Source organism: Macaca thibetana, chromosome 8 (genome assembly GCF_024542745.1).
Source record: "Macaca thibetana thibetana isolate TM-01 chromosome 8, ASM2454274v1, whole genome shotgun sequence".
NCBI lineage: Eukaryota > Metazoa > Chordata > Mammalia > Primates > Cercopithecidae > Macaca > Macaca thibetana.
The window spans coordinates 4,195,971-4,213,814 of NC_065585.1; the positions used below are offsets into that span (position 1 = coordinate 4,195,971).

Genomic DNA, 17,844 nt, shown 5'->3' on the forward strand with positions numbered 1-17,844 from the left:
TTCAGCTGGGCAGTTCTTCCATCAGTCTCTCCAGGTCTTATGTAGCTGCAGTGGGCTGAATGCTTCACAGGGGCTGGGAGGTCTAGCACAGCTCACTCACATGTCTGGAGGTGGCAGCTTGCTGGCCAGCGTGCTCAGTTCTCTTCCACACGGCCTCCTCATGAGGCTAGCTTGGGCTGAAGAGGGGGAAAGTGAAAGCAGCATGGCCTCTTGAGGCCTAGGCTTGGAATTTGTACAGTGTCACTTGTGACACATCCTATTGGTCAAAGCAAGTTACAAGATCCATCCACATTCAAGGGGTGAATAAATTCCACCTCTTCTTGGGAAAAGTGTCAAATAATTGATGGCCATTTTTAGTCTACCATGCTAAGTGCAGCCCCTTCCCCCAAAGTTATCCTTAATGCAGTCCCTTTGTGCCTCCACTCCCTTCTTTTAATTCCCATGCTCTTCTTATCCTTGTAATAATAAGCTCTCACTTCACATCACCCAAAGCTTCGTTCATTCACTGGACAAATACTTATTGTGTGCCAGGACCTATTAGTGAACAAAACAAAGCCCTTGCTCTAATGAATCTAAGATTCTAGTGGAGAGACAGACAATCAAGAAATAAACAAGAACACAGTGTTGGGCCATGGTGAACAATAGGTGCTTTGGAGAACAACAGAACAGACTAAGTGTGGACTGTGTGTGAGAGGATGGCAGGGCAATGGGTGGTTCCTATTATATACAGAGTGGTCGGCTGGTATCAATGAGGTGACATAAAAGCAGGGTCTTGAACGAAGTGAGGAGCAAGAAGTTCCAGACAGAGCAAACAGCACGCACAGAGGCCTGAGGCTGGCATGGAGAGGCAATTCCTTACAAGTTTATATGTAGTAAAAAGTAACAAAACCCAGAAAAACACCAACCTTAATACATCTCATTAAAGAACAAAAAAACCCAAAACATTTAAATATGGTAAAATCTTGATAAGCAAAAGCTTTTTTACTTGATTTTTACTTGATTTATAGCTCCTAATGTAATGACGTGTGTCACCTCTCTGGGCTTCAGGGTGTTCACCTTTCAAAAAGGCCTCCCGTGCCTGTCTGTCCTGCCTCCTGGCTTGCGGTTAGCATCAAAACGACACCATAAAAATGAAAGTTGCAGCCTTCAGGGTTCTTCTGGTTTCATTTCCGACCGCAAGGTTGCCAGAGTGACTTTTTTTTTTAAGTAACACAAATCAGTTATCACTTCTTGCTTAAAGCCCTCCAAAGGCTCTCTGTTGCCTAAAGTATAAACTCTAGGCACCTAAGCAAGGCCCCGCGCAGCCGTCTGCATTTTTCAATCCCTCCAACCTCGCCTTTTGCTACTTCCCCCACCCCACCTACGGCACGTTCCAGTCATAACCAACCAGCTCCTCGCTGACAAACTGGCTCACACCGCGGAAGCCCGGGTGGGTGTCGGGGCGAGCCTTCCCTCCTTCGCCTGGAGGAGTCCGGCTCAGGTCTGTAGGCCTCAGGAGGGACTGCGGGGCTCGTTCCCTGCTGGCGTTCATTTAGGTAACCTGTCTACCTCCAGTGGACTTCTAAGTCCCTTTCATGATTTTTCATCTTCCAAAATCAAATCATGGCCCAGCCCAACTTAGCTATAATGCCATGAAAAGAATCTCTGAGCCTCAGTTTCCTTATCTGCAAAAAGGGCCCAGGAACCGCTCGTTAGGGTCGGTGTGGTGCCTGGAGAGTGCACTGCAAGGCCCGGGGTCCGCAGCGGGTGCCCAACTCTGGGGGCGGGGCGGCAGGGCAGCTCAGGAGGGAGGTTCTCCAGAGGGGACCCCTTAGGGATTTGGGGGCAGGGAAGGGGACAGGGAGGGCTTTCCCGAAGTCCGTCTAATCCCGCTGGCTGAGAGCGCGGCAGGTGGGACCCCAGGATGTCCGCTCGGCGGGGCGACCCCGGCCACCCCCGAGACCAGGGCTTTCCCCGTCCGGCCGCCACGCCCGCGCGCGGCCTCGAGCCACCCCGAAACTCCGGCCTGGTCACCACAGAGCAAATTACCGGAGCGGAGCCTGACTGCGCGCTGGGCATGCGCGGGCAGCGGCGCGCATGCCCAGTCCCCTCGAGAGGCGGAAACTTCTGACGGAGACGGGGCCGGGCGTGCGCTGCCGAGGGAGGGCGCGCGCCTCAGCCGGCTGCCGCGCACGCGCGCGGGCCCGCGCCGACGCAGCACGGCCCCGAGGGCGCGAGCCCGCGCCGCCGCAGCCGCCGCCGCCGGGCCGGGACCGCTGTGCGCCCGCGGCGTGAGGCGTGGGAGGTAGCGCGGTTGCCGTCGCCCGGCGCCGCCCCGTCGTCGTCTGCCTTAGCCTCACGGCGCCCAGCCGCGATCCGAGTGAGTGCGGGGCGCGGGGTGCGGGGTGCGGGGCGCGGGGTGCGGGGCGCGGGGTGCGGGGCGCGGGCCGGGGGCTGGGCTGGCTTCTTCGGTGCAGCGGTCGTGGGCTGGGCCGCGGCCCTGAGGGCGGAGGGGCAGAGCGGGGCCGCCCAGCCAGTCCCGGGGCGGATGCAGCGGAGACCGGCCCCTCCCGCGCCCCCGGTCCCGGTTCTGGGAGGAGGGGAGGCCGGTGACCGTGAGGAGGTTGGGGCGCCCACGGAGGCCGAGAGGCTCCGAGAGGCTCAGAGGCTTAAGGAGGTTAGGGGGCGCGCGCTGGGAGGCGGGAGCTTGGGGCGCTGGGTGGTCGGGAGGCTTGGGGAAAACTGGGCGGCTGAGGGACATGGGGAGGCGGGGGCTCGAGGAGGTCGGGGATTCCGGGGGCGCGCGGGGAGGCCAAGAGGTTCGGGGAAGACAGAAAGGCTGCGGGACGTGGGGAGTCCGGGGGACGTGAGGAGGATGGGGGGGCGACTTTCGAAAAGGCCGGACTTGCGGAGAGGCCGAGGGGCCTGAGGAAGAGGAGGCGGCCGGGGCTCGGGGGGCGCGCAGGGCTGCCAGAGGCGGAGGACGGACCGGCCTCCGCCGGAGCGGACCCAATGCCTGAAAAACAAAAGGGGAGAGGCAGGAGGAGGAAGAGGGAAATCGCGGGGACGCCGGCAGGGTTCGGCCGGACGCGAGAGGGAGGCTCGCGACGGCCCGACCGGGCTCCGGGCGCGGCCCCGCGAGCAGCCAAGGGTGGGCTCCGAGCGGCCTGCCGGTGCCGGAGCTCCAAGCCCGCCGTGTGCCCGAACGCAAACCCTCAAGTTTGATAGAGCCCCGTGGGTTTCTTGGCGGGAGCCCTGGAGCCCTCACTGGAGTCCTCACTGGAGTCTTTGTGCCTCCCAAGTTTCCTCCTCTTCTCCGCCCCCAGCCCCCGACTCTGCCGCGGTGGCTTAGGCGCAACTGTTAGCCGAATTTCTGTCTGGGTTCCTTGTGTAGCGGCATCCTGTTCTTTCTTATAAGGTGGTGTGTGTGTGTGTATGAATTGGTTTCATTTAATTGCAGGATTTTGTAGCTAAAATCAGTGAGGGTAAAGTTTTTTTTTTTTCCCCCCCCGAGTCATTTCAACAGTGTCTCATTCTTGTATAGTTAGCCTGCAGCTGGGATTTTGGCAGTGAGACTAAGATAATAGTAATATTGTAGTAATTATGGGAACTGGTTATACATTCAAGCTGAAAGCTGAAGGCAGTGCAAGAGTTTGGAGATTTGTATTTATTTAAGACTTAACCATCGCTGGGATTTTTACTTAGAATATAAACGTTTTCATGGCCGGAAAAACAGACCACTACTCTATGAAATGAAATACCAGAGCCTCAACCTTAAATTTTATTTGGGAAACGGGTAATGAAAATGATGTCTTCGAGAGTTGAGCACTCTGTCCCATGTTTGAAAACTTCTGAACAGTCGGATGCAAGCACACGGATGTAGTTAAAAGACACATAAAAGTAAATAGCATTCAACGTATTTTTGTTGGGGTACAGTATAGGTAATATTTTCATGCAGTTATACTAGTCAGTTAATTGGAAAAGCCCTATGACATTCAAACAAGGAACATTTTAAGGATGTTTTTGTCCCAGTATCTTTGTGTTTTGTATTTGTGGTTGTCCTTGGAGGGGAAAAATAGGCTGAACCTACCATCACTTTGAACCTTCTTGTTTATTAAAGTGCAGAGACATCAAAGTCAATATTATAACGTTTTCCTTTAAAAAATTTCAGGTCACTATCAAATAATCTAGTTTAATAATGAACACAGGCAAACATTATTTAAAACACATGTTTCCTTTTAAGGGCGCCCACAATCACCTAAGACTTCAGTGTAGACGCTGATTAGGAGGACACATAACATCATTAAGTGGTGGTGCATCAAGAAGCAAGTCATTGGGTAAATAAAGACATGGAAATCAAAACTCCGTGTTTACGATTTGGGGCAAAGAATACTGGGGCAAGCTCTGAGAGGAGACGGGACCTAAAAAGCCTTTATTCTTTGAGGCTGGAAGCCCACTGAAAGTGAATAATGTTAGATTAGGAGTGAAGTTCCATGAATCCAGCAGTGAAATTGTGAGGAGGCAGTGAGGATCATTAAAACGTTTTATACTAAAATGTTTTTTGAAAAGCACCATGTTTCTTGATGGAAATTACATAACTTACTCTCTCAGTCCTCAAAACCATGTTCTCCAGCTAGTCAGATGTGTGTTCTTTTAGGGAGTTGGAGAAATTGTCTAAGAAAATCCTGTTGTTAAAGCTACCCTCCTTTTTTTTTTTTTTTGAGACGGAGTCTCGCTCTGTCGCCCAGACTGGAGTGCAGTGGCCGGATCTCAGCTCACTGCAAGCTCCGCCTCCCGGGTTTACGCTATTCTCCTGCCTCAGCCTCCCGAGTAGCTGGGACTACAGGCCAGGCGCCAGCCACCTCGCCCGGCTAGTTTTTTTTTGTATTTTTTAGTAGAGACGGGGTTTCACCGTGTTAGCCAGGATGGTCTCGATCTCCTGACCTCGTGATCCGCCCGTCTCGGCCTCCCAAAGTGCTGGGATTACAGGCTTGAGCCACCGCGCCCGGCCTAAAGCTACCCTCCTTAAAAAAAAAAAAGATTGGGTCCTGTAGAGGAAATTATTTATATTGTATTCTATAATGTAAAAAATAATTTTGAAAACTGTCCTTTCCTGAACGTTGATTTGAGTTAGAAAGGTAGGATCTTAGTTCATATCTCTAAAGGTTATGGAAACCTTTTTCCCTTTGTATTTTGTGATGTCTTAATTTTTAGAAAATAATTAAAATTATCTTAAGAGTTACAAAAGATGCATTTCAAAGTGTTAATATAAAATTTTAGTTTTTAAATTTAACATTTTCAGTTTAGGTATTCTAAACTGATGTTGATTTAGACCTCGATCAATTCTTGTTTTAAATTTCAGTAACATTAAAAGTTATACTATTTTTATCATATTTGAAGTGAATTTTTCTTTTTTGCTAGTGAAAAACATCTGAGAAAAGTTTAGTTCCTGTAGTACAGGCATATCTTGGTTTGTTTCTAGACCACTGCAATAAAATGAGTCACACACATTGATTTCCCAGTGCATATAAAACTTTTGTTTACACTATACTGTAGTAAGTGTGCAGTAACATGTCTAAAAAAGCAATGTACATTTCTTTTTTTTGAGACAAGGTCTTGTTCTGTCACCCAGGCTGGAGTGCAGTGGTGCAGTCATAGCTCACTGCAACGTGGACCTCCTGGGCTCAAGTGATCCTCCCACCTCAGCCTCCTGAGTAGCTGGCACTATACGTGCACACCACTACTCCCAGCTGATTTTTACATTTTTTGTAGAGATGGGGTCTCCCTATGTTGCACAAGTTGGTCTTGAACTCCTGGGCTCAAGTGATCCTCCTACCTCGGCCTCCCAAAGTGCTGGGATTGCAGGCGTGAGTCACTGTGCCCAGCTAATGTACATGACCTACTTAAATACTATCGGTCATCTGAGCCTTCAGCAAATCATCATCTTTTTGCTGGTGGATGGTCTTCCCTCAATGGTGATGGCTGCTGACAAATCAGGGTGGTGGTTGCTGGAGACTGAAATGTCTGGCAGTTTCTTAAGATAACAATTAGGTTTGCCACATCAATTGACTCTTCCTTTCATTAAAGATTTCTCCGGAGTATGTGATGCTATTTGAAAGCATTTTATCCACAGCAGAACTTCTTTCAAAATTGAACTCAGTACTCCCAAACACTGCCATTGCTTTATCAATAAGTGTATGCAATATTCTAGATCCTTTGTTGTCATTTCAACAGTGTTCACAGTATCTTCACCAGGGGTAGATTCCATTTCAGGAAACCACTTTCTTTCCTCATCCCTAAGAAGGAACTCCTTATTCGTTCAAGTTTTATTATGAGATTGCAGCAATTCAGTCACATCTTCAGGTTCCACTTCTAATTCTAGTTCTCTTGCAGTTTCTACCATATTTGCATTTACTTTCTCTACTGAAAACGCGAATCCCTCAGAGTTATCCATGACAGTTGGAAGCAAGGTCTTCCAAACTCCTGTTCATAATGCTATTTTCACCTCCTCCCATGTATCACGAATGTTAATGGCATCTAGAATGGTGAATCCTTTCCAGGATGTTTTCGATGTACTTACCCAGATCCATCAGAGGAATCACTATCTATGGCAGCTCTACCGTTATGAAACATATTTCTTTTAAGACTTAAAAGTCAAAGTGACTTCCTAATCTATGGGCTGCAGAATGGATGTGGTGTTAACAAGCATGAAAACCTCATTCCTCTCCTTGTCCATCTCTCTCAGAGCTCTTGGGCAACAGGTACTTTGCCAATGAACCGTAATATTTTGATAGGAATTTTTCTGAGCAGTAGATCTCAACAGTGGGCTTAAAATATTCAGTAAACCATGCTGTAAACAGATGTGCTGTCATCCAGGCTTTGTTATTCCATTTGTAGCGCAGAGGCAGAGTAGAATTAACATTGTTCTTAAGGACCCTGGGATTTTCAGAATGGGAAGCTAACATTGGCTTTAACTTGAAATCACCAGCTGCCTTAGCCCCTAACGAGAGTCAGCCTGTCCTCTGAAGCTTTAAAGCCAGACATTGGCTTCATCTCTCTGGCTATGAAAGTCTTAGATGGCATCTTCCAATAGAAGGTGGTTTATTTCTTCATTTAAAATGTGTTGTTTAGTGTAGCCACCTTCATCAGTGATCTTAGCTAGATCTTCTAGATAACTTGCTGCAGATTCTCCACCAGCACTTGCTGCTTCATCTTGCAATTTTATGCTGTGGAGATGGCTTTTTTCCTTCAACCTCATGAACCAACCTCTGCTAGCTTCCAGCTTTTCTTCTGTAGCTTCCGCATGTGAATTTACAGAATTGAATAGGAACTTTCTCTGAATTAGGCTTTGGGTCAAGGGAATGTTATGGCTGGCTTGATCTATCTGGACCACTAAAACTTTCTCTATACCAACAATAAGGCTGTTTTCTTCACCTTTAAAAAAAAATTTTTTTTTTGAGACACAGTCTCACTCTGTCACCCAGACTGGACTGCAGTGCAGTGGCGTGATCTTGGTTCACTGCAGCCTCCGCCTCATGGGTTGAAGTGACTCTGGGGTCTCAGCCTCCTGAGTAGCTGGGATTACAGGTGTGAACCACTGCGCCTGGCCAGGGCTGTTTTACACTCTTGTCATTTGTGTGTTCACTGAAGTACCACTTTTAATTCCCTTCAATAACTTTTCCTTTGCATTCACAACTTGGCTGTTTGGCACAAGAGGCCTCACTTTTGGCCTATCTTGTTTATTTTATGTTATTTATTTATTTATTTATTTATTTATTTATTTTTATTTGTTTTGAGACAGAGTCTTGCTCTGTCCCCCAGGCTGGAGTGCAGTGGTGCGATCTTGGCTCACTGCAACCTCTGCCTCCTGAGTAGCTGGGACTACAGGCATGCACCACCATGGCCGGCTATTTTTTTTTTCTTTGTTTTTTTAGTAGAGACGGGGTTTCGCCGTGTTGCCCAGGCCATTCTCGAACTCCTGAGCTCAGGCAATCTGCCTGCCTTGTCCTCCCAAAGTGCTAGGATTACAGGCATCACCGCTGCACCCGGCCCTATCTTGATTTTTGACATTTCTTCTCACTAAGCTTAATAATTTCTAGCTTTTGATTTAAAGTGAGATAGGTGGGACTCTTCCTTTCACTTGAACACTTTGAAGCTGTTATAGAGTTCCTTTTTTTTTTTTTAGACAGGGTCTTGCTCTGTTGCCAGGTTAGAGTGCAGTGGTGTGATCTCGGCTCACTGTAGCTTCTGCCTCCCAGGTTCAAGCGATTCGCCTGCCTCAGCCTCTGGAGTAGCTGGGACTACAGGCATGTGTTGCCACGCCTGGCTAATTTTTTGTGTTTTTAGTTGAGGCAGGCTTTCATCATCATGTTGGCCAGGATGGTCTTGATCTCCTGATCTTGTGGTCCACCTGCCTCGGCCTCCCAAAGTGCTGGGATTATAGGAGTGAGCCACGTGCCCGGCCTTTTTTTTTTTTTTTTTGAGACGGAGTTTCACTCTTGTTGCCCAGGATGGAGTGCAATGGCGAGATCTCAGCTCACCACAACTTTTGCCTCCTGGTTCAAGTGATTCTCCTGACTCAGCCTCCTGAGTAACTGGGATTACAGGCATGTACCACCACACCAGGCTAATTTTGTATTTTTAGGAGAGATGGGGTTTCTCCACATTGGTCAGGTTGGTCTTGAACTCTCGACCTCCCATGATCCTCCCGCCTTGGCCCGTTATAGAGTTGCTAATTGTTCTAATTGCAGTATTCTTGTATCTCAGGGAATAGCAGGCCACAGGAGAGGGAGGAGAGCAGAAGAGACAGGCCAAGTAAGTGGAATAGTGGAAATGCACATGTTTATAGAGTAAATGTGGATCTCATGTGGGTACAGGTCATGGTCCCCTCAAAACAACTACAGTAGTAAGATCGAAGACCACTGATCATAGGCCAGGTGCAGTGGCTCACACCTGTAATCCAGTGTTTTGGGAGGATTGCTTGAGGCTGGGAGTTCAAGATCAGCCTGGGCAACATAGTGAGACCCTGCCTCTAAAAATAAAAAGAGATCACTGTTTACAGATCACCATAACAGATGTAATAATAAAGTTTGAAATATTGTGAGAATTACCAAAATGTAGCACAGAGACACAAAGTGAGCACATGCTGTTGAATAAATGGCGCTGATAGACTTGCTCGATGCAGGGTTGCTGCAAATCTTAAGTTTGTAAAAACTTTTTAGTAAATGCTGTTAATTATAGCCTGATTTGTGCAAATACTCTAATGAAACGGTTTATAGACAAAAGAAGGAAGTTGATGTTTTTGCCTTAGTGGCACTCTCCTCCCCCTTAGCAGTTGGAAGCCTCAGAAAAACACTAGTAGCATCACTACAAAGTTTACATGTTTTTAAGAACATGAAAGTATTTCCTTACAATCCTTAATTGAATTTTATTTAATTGAAATCTACCTAAATCTTACTGATATACATTTTTTTTTTTTTACTATAAATTCATTTTTTTTCAGAAACAGATAAATGACAAAAATCATACATTTGGGTGGGGTGTGGTAGCTTACACCTGTAATCCCAGCACTTTGGGGAGCCGAGGTGGACAGATTGCTTGAGCCCAGAAGTTTGTGACCAGCCTGGGCAACATGGCACAACTTGGTCTCTACAAGAGATGCAAAAATTAGATGAGTGTGGTGGCGTGTGCCTGTAGTCCCAGCTACTTGGGAAACTGAGGTGGGAGGATCACTTGAGTCTGGGAGGTCGAGGCTTCAGTGAGCTGAGATTGCACCATTGCACTCCAGCCTGGGCGACATAGTGAGACTCTGTCTCAAAAAAAAAAAAAAAAAAGAGTCACATTTGTGGGTTATGTGTGCCTAGGGTCTCCTTTTTGCCCTCATATTCCTTATTAAAATTCCTGCATTTTGGGATTGGATTCTGCTGTGAACTGTAGGTGCTTGTTGTGTCTATGTCTCTCTTGACCAAAACACTCTATGTTTGTCTTTGCTGGTCCGATGAAAGAGCTTAGCAGTTTTATGTGTTACATATTTTGTAGTGAAATGTGTGTTGTCTTGTGAGAATGTAAGCTCCACGAGGGCATAAACTTTGTTTTATACATGATTGAATCACCAGTGTCTTACACAGTAATATTTATTGAATGAGTAAATGAAAGAACGCAGGTGTATTAATGATTATTGGAGAACTGTTACTTGCGTCAGTCAGGTGTCTACTATTTTGTTTGCCCTGGTAAAGAACCTCACTTAAAGATTACATAGGGGTAAGGCACGGTGGTGCATGCCTGTAATTCCAGCACTTTGGGAGGCAGAGGCCAGCCGCTCACCTGAGCTCAGACTCACATAGGACTTGATACCAGGGAAGAACTTGGGGTTATCTTTTTTACCTTTGTCTACCGTATTTTAAATTACTACTATCAAACTTGGGCCAGGAAAAAAATACTGCTCTGCTCTTTCATAATTTTGAAACTTTTTTTTCTGGAAATCGATCTTGTAGGAATTGATTCGGACTCATCCTAAGTTCTGAAGACATAGTAAGTTGTTTGAGGTGACACAAAATGATGGAAGTTTTGATTACTTGTCCAGAAGCTCTAATGTATCTTTTGCTAATCAACTGGATTAATTGGATGCTTTACAAAGGTTTAACATTATGCCCCTAAACCATTTAAAAGAACAAACATCTTCCTAATATTGAAGTGTGTGAATTATGCACTGTGCCGCTCATCCTTGACCTTGTTCAGAGTCTTTTGCTGCTGTGCTGCTGTTGAGATAAAACATTTTGAAAGTGACAGTTAAAAATACATTCACTCCGGTAATGGAAGTCAACATTTGGGTACAGAATCTGTCCCTGAGATTTTGCAGTTTGCCTTTCAGTGAGTTCCTCTATAGTCTTGCTATAGTGTGAGGGGGTAACTCATTCACACTGTTCATGCACACATTCCAGTAAGCTCCAGGGGCTTTCAGTGGTTTTCAGAGTAGTGACAGCATTTGTAGCATCACTGTCATCTAGAAACTTGCTAGAAATGCAAGTGCTGAGGCCCCACCTCTGGCCTCTTGAATCAAACGCTAAGGGTGGTGTTCAGCACGCTTTTTTATTTTGTTTTGTTTTTGAGACGGATTCTCTCTCTGTGCCGCAGGCTGGAGTGCAGTGGCGCGATCTCAGCTCACTGCAACGTCTACCTCTAGGGTTCAAGCAATTCTCCTGCCTCTGCCTTCTGAGTAACTGGGACTGCGGGAGTATGCCACCACGCCCAGCTAATTTTTTTTTTTTTTTTTTTTCCCGAGATGAAGTCTCACTCTGTTGCCCAGGCTGGAGGGCAGTGGTGCAATCTTGGCTCACTGCAACCTCTGCCTCTCGGGTTCAAGCAATTCTCCTGCCTCAGCCTCCTGAGTAGCTGGGATTACGGGCGCACACCACCACACTAGGCTAATTTTTGTATTTTTAGTAGAGATGGTGTTTCACCATGTTGGCCAGGCTGGTCTCAAACTCTTGACCTCAGGTGATCTGCCCGCCTCTGCCTCCCAAAGTGCTGAGACTACAGGCATGAGCCACTGTGCATGGCCTATTTTGTTTCATTTTAAATTTTTTTTGCTTTTCTTTGAGACTGGGTCTTGCTGGAGTGTAGTGGCGTGATCACCGCTCACTGCTGCTTCGACCTCCCAGGTTCAGGTGATCCTCCTGAGTAGCTGGGACTACAGGTGCATGCCACTACGCCTAGCTAATTTTTGCATATTTTGTAGAGACCATGTTACCATGTTACCAGGGCTGGTCTTGAACTCCTGGGCTCGAGCAGTCCTCCTGCTTTGGCCTTCTGAAGTATTGGGGTTACAGGCATGAGCCACCATGCCTGGCTTCGCAGGCTTTGTAAACTTGCTGTCTTGGTGCTTTGATGCATGTTAACGTTTGTGAACCGCTGCTTTAGGATATTTTGAAAGAAATGCAAGTCATAGGAGGCAAAAATTAGTCTTAATTTGAGGTATGTGTATGGTATCTTCTTGGCCACTTAGATTTGCTAAGGAGATTGCCCTCACTTCAGGAATCTAAATGTGTTTTTTAGGATTTTCAGAATCTTGGGAAGATCTCACAACTGCTTTTGTTAAGATTTTGAATGTTTTATGCTGAGACTGATTAATTATTTTAAATCTTGGTTTGGAATTTGAATGAACAATTTTACATTGAAATAGCAGTTTGTATGGCTCCTGGACTTGTGGCTTTTGGCAAATGTCAGTAGAGTGTGTGTACATGTTGGTGCTTAAGGCACAAGCTCCCTGGTGGTTTTGTTTTGGTGCTAAAAAATTGGCTAACATATAATAGAGTCAGGGTGATTGCCAAGACTTGGGGTAATTAATGAAGCTGTATTATGTGAATTGATTTTTATTCCTGGTATTGAATTAGTGCCTAAATTTAATACATTCTTTTGCCTTTTGCCCTTTTCTCCTAAGAAAAGCTTAAATAAAAATTAAGCAGTCCACAACGATGAAGTTGGTGATGTCCCTTAAATCTGTTATATCTTAAGCAGAATTAGACACATAACTTGGCAGACAGAATGTTGTGAGCTCAGAGATGAGGCTTCTGTATTATCTGTTAGGTATCTTTGAGTCCCACACAGCTTCATCATAATACCATTATAGGTGGTCAGTAAATAATGTAAGGAATGAAAAAGAGTCTCCCATCTATTCTATGGATTTTCAGCGTGTTGATAGTTGAGGAATTTAGATACATGAAAGCCTTGTAAAGCATTTCAGAAAAGATCAAATGTCTGAAGGGAGTCAATTAGAAAGACTAAAATGACTTTGTTGTATAGTCTGTGTTGTAAAGGGTATTTAAGTATATGAAAGTTAACAAGTTAGAGAAGAAAAGTAGGGATGAGCAAAATTAATGTAATCTAAAAACAATGAGAAGGATATTTCCACATGAATTTCCTACTATGATCTTTCAACTGTGCAGCTCAATGAAAGCAAAAATAATAGAAATGAGATGGTGGGAAAATTGACCTGGAACAATTTCTTCTTGAAACAATTTGTTGGCCTGGCATGTTGACTCACGCTGGTAACCCCAGCACTTTGGGAGGCCAGGGCAGGAGGATCATTTGAGCCCAGGAGTTTGAGACTAGCCTGGTCAACATGGTGAAATCTTGTCTCTCCCAAAGAATATGATAATAATAATTAGCCAGGTATGGTGGTACATGCCTATAGTCCCAGCTGTTTAGGAGGATGAGGTGGGAGGATTGCTTGTGCCCAGGAGGTCAGGTCTACAGTGAGCCATGATCACACCACTGCACTCCAACCTGGGTGACAGAGGGAGACCCTGTCTCAAAAAAAAAAAAAAAAAAAAATTGGTCAAGGAGAGTGAAACTTATAACTTATAGTCAGTTATATTCTGCGATGACCATTGTACTTTTAAGAGTGCCTGGCCTATAGTAGCTTTTCAGGAAATGTTAGTAAATAAATGATTCTTGTGTTGCTTGTCACTAAAAGGTTAGGCTCCAATCATTGACCATTTTCTCAGCACAGTTTCCTGTTCTCTGCTTTTATAACCCGTCTCCCTTTTGCACCCCTTTTGGTGGTTTCTGTAGTGTATCACCTTGTGGTTTTAAATAGCTTTTTTCTGATTATAATGAGGTTGCACTTTTTTTTTTTTTGAGACAGAGTTTTGATCTTGTTGCCCAGGCTGGAGTGCACTGGTGCAATGTTGGCCTACCGCAACCTCTGCCTCCTGGGTTCAAGCGATTCTCCTGCCTTAGCCTCCCGAGTAGCTGGGATTATGGGCATGCACCATCATATGCAGCTAATTTTGTATTTTTAATAGAGATGAAGTTTCTCTATGTTGGTCAGGTTGGTCTTGAACTCCCAACCTTAGGTGATCTGCCCGCCTCAGCCTCCTGAAGTGCTTGGATTACAGGTGTGAGCCACCGTGCCTGGCCGAGGTTGCACTTTCTGAAATAAATTTGCGGGCCATTTGGATTTACTGTTTTGCCAAGTGCCTGTATTTTTCTATTAGGTCTTCTGTTTTTTTTTTTTTTTTAATTCATTAATTTGTAGCCTCTGTATATATTCAGAATCCAAGTCCTTTGTTGGTTTATACATCTTGCCACTATCTCCTACTTTGTGGCATGCGGTTTCACTGACTCTCAGTAGTTTTTGTTTGTTTGTTTGTTTGTTTGTTTCTTTGAGATAGGGTCTTGCTTTGTTTCCCAGGCTGGTGTGCAGTGGTGCAGTCATAGCTCACTGCCAACTCCAACTCTTGGGCTCAAGCAGTCCTCCTCCCTCAGCCTCCTGAGTAGCTGGGAATACGCATATATCACCCTGCTTGCTAATTTTTTAAATTTTTTTTTTTTAAGAGATAGGGTTTTCCTATGTTGTCCAGGCTAGTCTCAAACTCCTGAGCTCAACCAGTCCTCCCGCCTTCACTTGCCAAAGTATTGGGATTACAAATGTGAGCCACTGTGCAGAGCCTCAATGGTGTTTTTTTTGATAGAAGTTAAGTTTAATATAGTCCAGTTTATCAGTCTTTTCCTTTATAGTTCCTACTTTTTTTTTTTTTTTTTTTTTGAGACGGAGTCTGGCTCTGTTGCCCAGGCTGGAGTGCAGTGGCTGGATCTCAGCTCACTGCAAGCTCCGCCTCCCGGGTTTGCGCCATTCTCCTGCCTCAGCCTCCCGAGTAGCTGGGACTACAGGCGCCCGCCACCTCGCCCGGCTATTTTTTGGTATTTTTTAGTAGAGACGGGGTTTCACTGTGTTAGCCAGGATGGTCTTGATCTCCTGACCTCGTGTTCCGCCCGTCTGGGCCTCCCAAAGTGCTGGGATTACAGGCTTGAGCCACCGCGCCCGGCCAGTTCCTACTTTTTTTTGTCTTCCCCTACCCTGAGACTGTGAACTAATTCCTCTGTTATTTTCTAAATGTTTAATAATTTTGCATTTCATCTTTATAATTCACTTGGAATTGATTTTGGTGTATAGTATAAGGAAGGGATTAAATCAATTTCATTTTAGTATGTGTACATCTAGTTATCCCAACACCATTTATTGAAAAGAGTATCTTTTTCCCTGCTTCTGCAATGCCACTTTTGTTGTAAATCACTTGTCCATATACGTGTGTGTCTTTTTTTTTTTTGAGACGGAGTCTCGCTGTGTCTCCCAGGTTGGATTGCAGTGGCGCGATCTCGGCTCACTGCACTCTCTGCCTCCCGGGTTCACGCCCTTCTCCTGCCTCAGCCTCCCGAACAGCTGGGACTACGGGCGCCCACCACCACGCCCTGCTATTTTTTGTATTTTCAGTAGAGGCGGAGTTTTACTGTGTTAGCCAGGAGAGTCTCGATCTCCTGACCTTGTGATCTGCCTGACTTGGTCCGAAAGTGCTGGGATTACAGGCGTGAGCTACTGTGCCTGGCCATGTGTGTGTCTTTTAGACTCTTGTGTTTTTGGATTCTTTGATTCCACAAACACTAAGCTGTCTAAATTATTTTAGCTTTATAATAAGTCTTATCGCGTTGTGGAACCCTTCCTACTTGGCTCTTCTTCAAGAGTACCTTGGCTGTTCTTGACATTTTGCAGATCGATACATGTTTTAGAATTACTTGTCAACTTCTAAAATAATTCTTCCAGATGTTGTTTGGGATTACATTGACGGTCTACATCTATTTGTGGAGAATTGGATTGTTACAGATCTCTGAATATTTTTGTACAAGGCTTTGTATGGGTGTAGACTTTTGTATCTCTTGGGAATGGTTGGACTAGGACTGGAATGGCTGTATCATATGGTAGGTGTATGTTTAACTTTTTTTTTTTTTTTTTTGGAGACAGGGTCTCACTCTGTTGTCCAGGCTGGAGTGCAGTGGTGTAGTCATGGCTCACTGCAGCCTCAGCCTCCCAGGCTCAAGTGATCCTCTGACCTCAGTCACTGGAGTAGCTGGAACTACAGGCACTCACCATCACACATGGCTAATTAAGAAAAAATTTTTGTAGAGACGAGATCTAGTCGTGTTTCGCAGGCTGGTGTCAAACTCCCGTGTTCAAGCAATCCTCCAGTCTTGGCATTCTAAACTGCTGGGGTTATAGGAGTGAGCCACATCACCTGGCCTGTTGAAATTCTTAAAGTGCCAAACTGTCTTCTAGAGTTGTACCATTTTGCATTCCCACCAGCAGTGGATGAGAGTGCTGGTTGCTCTACATCATTAGGGCAACACTTGATATTGTCAGTCTTGTACATTGTAGCCATTTTAATTCGTTGTGTAATGGAATTTCATTGTGGTTTTAATTTGCGTTTCCCAAATGACTGATAGTGTTGAGCATCTTCTTGTATGGTTATTTGCCATCCGTATATCTCTGAAGAAGTGTTTAAATCTTTTGTGCATTTTAAAGTTGTTAGTTGGGCGCTGTGGCTCACGCCTATAATCCCAGCACTTTTGGGAGGCAAAGGCGGGTGGATCACTTGAGGTCAAGAGTTGGAGACCAGCCTGGCCAACATGACGAAACCTCATCTCTACTAAAAATACAAAAATTAGCTGGGCATGGTGGCGGACGCTTGTAATCCCAGCTACTCAGGAGGCTGAGACAGGAGAATTGCTTGAACCTGGGTGGTGGAGGTTGCAATCAGCCAAGATCCCACCACTGCACTCCAGCCTGGGCGACAGAGTGAGACTCTATCTTAGAAAATTGAAAAAAAAAAAAAAAAAAAAAAAAAAAAAAAAAAAAGACTTGTTTTTTTCCTCCATTTTTTTGGGTTTTGAGGGTTCTCTATATATTCTGGATACAAATTGTTTATCAGATACATACTATACTTTTCTCCCAGGTTATGGGTGGCTTTTTCATTTTCTTAACAGTGCCTTGAAAAGCATAAGTTATACATTTTGATACTGTCCCATTTATGAGTTTGTTGCTTTATGGGTTGTGTTTTTGTGTATGTGTTACATTTAAGAGTTGCTTAATCCTAGACCACAAAGGTTTTTCTGATTTTTTTTCTCCTAGAGGTTTTAGATTTTACATTTAGGTTTATGATTTAATTTTTGTTTATGGTATAAGATTTGGATGCAGATGATTTGTAGGATTCTTTTGAGGCCTGGAATGAAGGTCGCTTCCTCCAGAGAACACTTGTTTTTGTGTCAGCCAGTCTGGGATCTCCTTAAACTAAATTCAAGGCTTGAGATTGTTTGGACCCCTCATAGATCTAGTTCTGCTGGATAGTTGGTTCATTACCGGTTTATTCTCTGGAGGTGTGTAGCCTTTTGGGTTCTTGCTTATTGTAGTAGGGTTTTGGGTTATATGCTTTGGAGGACCCAGTCTTTTATTCCTGTCTCCCCTCTCTGCACTGTCATAAAAATGAAAGTTGAGACTTTTCAGAATTAGCAAGTGCCCTGAGGGCAGAGGTGGTTTCTGTGCTTATCTCTTTGGCTTCCTGGTTTCCCTTTAATTTTTGCCTGTTATTTCTTGTCTTGTCAGATTCTGGTTGCTTTTAAGATTAGAAAAATAGTCTGTCCATATTTTCTTTTAGTCTTTTTCAGGAGGAGTGTTGGACCAAATGACATTGCCTGAAATTAAGAAGCCAAGACACGTTTTTTTTATTTCACTCCAGAGTCTAGACCTGAACCTGATGTCTGATATGGTAACCACTAGCTACAAATGGCCAATTAAATTGAAATTAATTACAGTTAAGCAAAGTTGAAAGGCCCATTCCTCAGTTATGCTAGTCCCACTTCAAGTGCTCATTAGCCATATGTGGCTAGTGGCTACCACATTGGGCAGCGCTGGTATAGAACATTTTCATCATTGCAGAAAGTTCTAGTGGATAGATATGGCTCAACTATGAAAACCTCATCAGGGACTTGCACTGGTATGTGGATCTGCATTTGAAAACCGCTAATGTGGGTATC

The 17,844-nt window shown here is 45.1% G+C and overlaps 1 protein-coding gene across 9 annotated transcripts in view; it reads left to right on the forward strand.

Moving 5' to 3' along the window:
* Positions 1–2,266: 2,266 nt before the first annotated feature.
* Positions 2,267–17,844, forward strand: part of PTK2 (protein tyrosine kinase 2) — a 356,647-nt gene continuing 341,069 nt past the window's right edge. For 6 of the 9 annotated variants that reach the window (XM_050801647.1, XM_050801656.1, XM_050801658.1 and 3 more), the window contains exon 1: positions 2,267–2,359. The gene's annotated coding sequence lies outside the window, so the exon portion shown is untranslated. Of the gene's footprint in view, positions 2,360–2,594; positions 2,657–17,844 lie in introns of those variants that run through there. The other 3 variants (XM_050801644.1, XM_050801645.1, XM_050801646.1) reach the window with 3 other exon arrangements.